This window comes from Pogoniulus pusillus, chromosome Z (assembly GCF_015220805.1).
Source record: "Pogoniulus pusillus isolate bPogPus1 chromosome Z, bPogPus1.pri, whole genome shotgun sequence".
Taxonomy (NCBI): domain Eukaryota; kingdom Metazoa; phylum Chordata; class Aves; order Piciformes; family Lybiidae; genus Pogoniulus; species Pogoniulus pusillus.
In genome coordinates this window covers 48,695,704-48,700,885 of record NC_087309.1, presented here as the reverse complement: position 1 = coordinate 48,700,885, position 5,182 = coordinate 48,695,704, and positions in this window count along the sequence as shown.

The following is a 5,182-nucleotide window of genomic DNA, read 5'->3' as shown; positions in this document are numbered from 1 at the left end:
AGCTTTATATCTGGAAGCACAGCTTGGACCTTCCCCTTGCTGCTTTCTGCCACTTGAGCGGCGCCCGCTGCTATTTTCCCCTGCTGCTACTGTTTTGGCTGCTGCTGCTGCTTTGCTGCAACTGCATTTCACACTATATTCCTCTAGTAGTTTATTTTCACCTTATACTGTCATATTTAAACTATAAGAAACACAATTTCATTTTCCCCTGACTTTAAAAAAACAATACATGTTGTGGTGAGTTTATTCTACCAGGGGAGGGATCCACCTTTACCAGGGACAGGGAAAGAGAACTGTGAAGGGCTGATGTAGAGATTTATTTTTTACATTGGATATAAAGACAGATGGGGGGGGGGGGGGGGGGGGAAGAGAAAAAAATAGTAATAGGCTGCAGGACAGTGATAAGAGGATGGTCTCACTCGTGCCTGAGTCCACGCTGGCTGCAGACTTCCACAGCAACAGGCAGCTGGACTGCTGAAGCACTGGCCCCATACCAACATGGGTACCTATCATCCAAAATCCTTTTCATAATAGATGCACACTTCTTCATTTTTAAACCCTTTAATTGTAAATTAATACAATTTCTGAGTATCTATATTAAAAAATGGGCTATTTTTGTCCATTTAACTTCTCACACCAGTAATTACAGCTTTACAAACTCTTTAACCCACCCATCTCCCCAAGAATTTTCAGCCATTTAAAGAACTGAGGCCAGTCAGCCACGAGGCGACAGCAGCCCTGAGCACTGACGGCGAGGCGTGCGCCGCTGCGGAACTGCAGTGCCGACCTGTGAGCAGCGGGCGGCAGCCCTGAGCGCTGACGGCGAGGCGTGCGCCGCTGCGGAACTGCAGTGCCGACCTGTGAGCAGCGGGCGGCAGCCGTGAGCGCTGACGGCGAGGCGTGCGCCGCTGCGGAACTGCAGTGCCGACCTGTGAGCAGCGGGCGGCAGCCCTGAGCGCTGACGGCGAGGCGTGCGCCGCTGCGGAACTGCAGTGCCGACCTGTGAGCAGCGGGCGGCAGCCGTGAGCGCTGACGGCGAGGCGTGCGCCGCTGCGGAACTGCAGTGCCGACCTGTGAGCAGCGGGCGGCAGCCCTGAGCGCTGACGGCGAGGCGTGCGCCGCTGCGGAACTGCAGTGCCGACCTGTGAGCATCGGGCGGCAGCCCTGAGCGCTGACGGCGAGGCGTGCGCCGCTGCGGAACTGCAGTGCCGACCTGTGAGCAGCGGGCGGCAGCCGTGAGCGCTGACGGCGAGGCGTGCGCCGCTGCGGAACTGCAGTGCCGACCTGTGAGCAGCGGGCGGCAGCCGTGAGCGCTGACGGCGAGGCGTGCGCCGCTGCGGAACTGCAGTGCCGACCTGTGAGCAGCGGGCGGCAGCCGTGAGCGCTGACGGCGAGGCGTGCGCCGCTGCGGAACTGCAGTGCCGACCTGTGAGCAGCGGGCGGCAGCCCTGAGCGCTGACGGCGAGGCGTGCGCCGCTGCGGAACTGCAGTGCCGACCTGTGAGCATCGGGCGGCAGCCCTGAGCGCTGACGGCGAGGCGTGCGCCTCTGCGGAACTGCAGTGCCGACCTGTGAGCAGCGGGCGGCAGCCGTGAGCGCTGACGGCGAGGCGTGCGCCGCTGCGGAACTGCAGTACCGACCTGTGAGCATCGGGCGGCAGCCCTGAGCGCTGACGGCGAGGCGTGCGCCGCTGCGGAACTGCAGTGCCGACCTGTGAGCAGCGGGCGGCAGCCCTGAGCGCTGACGGCGAGGCGTGCGCCGCTGCGGAACTGCAGTGCCGACCTGTGAGCAGCGGGCGGCAGCCGTGAGCGCTGACGGCGAGGCGTGCGCCGCTGCGGAACTGCAGTGCCGACCTGTGAGCAGCGGGCGGCAGCCGTGAGCGCTGACGGCGAGGCGTGCGCCGCTGCGGAACTGCAGTGCCGACCTGTGAGCAGCGGGCGGCAGCCGTGAGCGCTGACGGCGAGGCGTGCGCCGCTGCGGAACTGCAGTGCCGACCTGTGAGCAGCGGGCGGCAGCCGTGAGCGCTGACGGCGAGGCGTGCGCCGCTGCGGAACTGCAGTGCCGACCTGTGAGCAGCGGGCGGCAGCCGTGAGCGCTGACGGCGAGGCGTGCGCCGCTGCGGAACTGCAGTGCCGACCTGTGAGCAGCGGGCGGCAGCCGTGAGCGCTGACGGCGAGGCGTGCGCCGCTGCGGAACTGCAGTGCCGACCTGTGAGCAGCGGGCGGCAGCCCTGAGCGCTGACGGCGAGGCGTGCGCCTCTGCGGAACTGCAGTACCGACGTGTGAGCAGCGGGCGGCAGCCGTGAGCGCTGACGGCGAGGCGTGCGCCGCTGCGGAACTGCAGTGCCGACCTGTGAGCAGCGGGCGGCAGCCCTGAGCGCTGACGGCGAGGCGTGCGCCGCTGCGGAACTGCAGTGCCGACCTGTGAGCAGCGGGCGGCAGCACTGAGCACTGAGGCGGCTACGCACACCATGACTCAACCTGTCAAAAGGCTGCGGGGATCAGGCGGCACTGGCATCAGTCAAGAACCAGGGAGACAAGATAAAGATGTGACAGCTACTGTGATACTTCTTGTTCTGCATGCCACTACCAGTAGTCTTCGTACCTGAGAGAAGATGAAATAAGTTTTGTTGATAACAGAGAGCACCTTCCCCTTTCTTTGCTCTGTGCTTGCACAAAGAGTTTTGCTACATTATTGGAAGGAAGGAAATGATAAAATTATACAAACAACATTGGCATAATGCACAGAAATTACTCAAATTCTATTAAGTCTCAAGGTAGAAGTCATCAACTTGGCAAGCACGAGTTCTAGCCTTTCAGGAAGAAACAGCAGTAATTGATAATACAAAAAGTTGGTAAGGGCAGAACAACTTTCTTATCCCAAGAGAAAAGGCATTTAGATCATGTTCCAGTTTGCACAAGTGTACAACTTAAGGCATCTGCACAAGCATGCACATTGCAGGCTCGAGACAAACCATCTTTGACTGTCGTGGTTCTGAACAGAAGCAAAGTAGACTGCAGCAGCTGTATGTGTAATGGGTTGGTGTGATAAAAGACAGCTTGTCAAAGCTGAGGCATGATTAAGCATGATGTAAAGTTTACAGGGTAACCAAGTCACAAATTAACACCACTTGGCTGACTAATAGCATGATTGCATATTAAGTTTTGTTTACCAAGTCCCAAATACTCCTTCCAGAGTTCTGACCTAAGTCACAGAAGTTAACTTGAACTATCCAAAAGCCTGAAATTATGAAAAAAAATGTGCTGATCCTCTTTCTAATCTTACCTTACTCTGTGATGTGTAAACACTTGATTTATGCACACCACCACCATTAACAGCAAGGCAATTTTAGCCCCTGATGCAAGTGGCTTCATTGATGAACTTATCTGAAAACAAGACTTACTGTACATCCTCACAGTACAGATGCATTACACAATACAGATGGACAGGCAGGTAAGATGTATCAACAGCAGCTCGTTTCTCTTCATTGCAGAAATTGTTACCCAATGGCCATTTTCTAACACAGCCATGCTTGGAAGTCAGACAACAGAGCTGAGCTCAGTATAAAACTTCATATACAACTGTTCAGCAGTCACAGGTTGGCAGGAGGGCTGGAATAGTTTCCCCAGCTAGATCTCCCCTCTACCTCTTACTGCAGCCTTGAGGTTGTGAAAGAACAGTACTCATATGCTCCTAGATAGCTCCTGGATGACCAGTCTGCAAAATAAACCCCAAACAACTCCAACACCTCATACTCAGTTTGAGCATCATACTGTTTTTAATATAGTGGATGTGTCCTTGGAAGGTCTTCATGCATGACTGCTGAGAGAAGACATGCAAACTCATTTGTTAATACACTGGTGTATTGACTTGAACAAATGAAACCAAAACACGCTGCTGACACTTCTTTACAGCATTTATTATAGGACTGGCAAACAATTATAGAATCATAGAATGGTCTGGGCTCAAAGGGACCTCCAAAAGTCATCAAGTCCAACTGACTCTGCAATAAGCAGAGGCAACCTCAACTAGATCAGGCTGCCCAGAGCCCTGTCGAGCCTCAACTTGAGTATCTCCAGGGATGTGGCCCCAACCACCAACCCAGGCAACGCATTTTAGTGTTCCATCACCCTCATAGTAAAGAACCTATTCCTAACATCCAATCTTGAAGCCATTTTCCCTCATCCTATCACCACAGGCCTTTGTAAACAGTCTCTCTTCAGCCTTCTTACAGGCCTCCTCCAGGTACAGGACAGCTACTATGACATCTGTGCAGAGCCTCCTCCTCTCTGGGCTAAACAACTCTGGTTCCCTCAGCCTGTCCTCATTTCAGACCCCTTGAATATTTTCACGGCCCTCCTTTGGACCTGCTCCATCAGGTCCATGTCCTGCCTGTATTGAGGGCTCCAAATGTGGACACAGTTCTCCAGGTGAGGTCTCACCAGAGCAGAGCAAAGTGGCAGAATCACCTCTCTGGATCTGCTGGCCACAATTTTTTTGATGCAGCCCAGGAGGTGACTTGCCCTCTGGGCTGCAGGTGCACATTGTCCGTCAGCACCCTGAAGTTCTTTCCCACAGGGCTGCTTTCTGTCACCTCATCCCCCTGCCTGTATTGATAGTGAGGACTGTTCAAGGCCAGGTGCAGAATCCTGCACTTGCTCTTGTTGAACCTGGGCCTAGCTCCATACCTTGTCCAGGTCCCTCTGGATGACATCCCATCTTTCTGGAGTATCAACAGCACCACTCAGCTTGGTGTCATCTGCAAACTTGCTGATGATGCACTCAATCTCATTGTCTAAATCACTGATAAAAATAAACAGCACGGGTCCCAGTATAGACCCCTGAGAGACACCACTTGTCACTGCTCTCCATCTGGACTTCAAGCCATTGAGCACTAAACTCTCTAGATGTGACCATCCAGTCACTTTCTTATCCACTGAACAGTCCACCCACCAAATCCATATCTACCCAATTTGTTGAGAAAGTTGTTGGGGGGACCACAACAAAGGCCTTGCAGAAGTTGTGCTCCTTAGGGTGTTCATCTGTACACAACAGCATGTGATTCAGCCTAAAGGTGCTGCAAAACCAGACTCTGGAAGGCTGCAGCCAGTGAGTGTTTTTGACAGTTACTACCCTCAAAGCACAGGTCAAAGTAATGAGACCACAAATCAGAGAAAAGAATC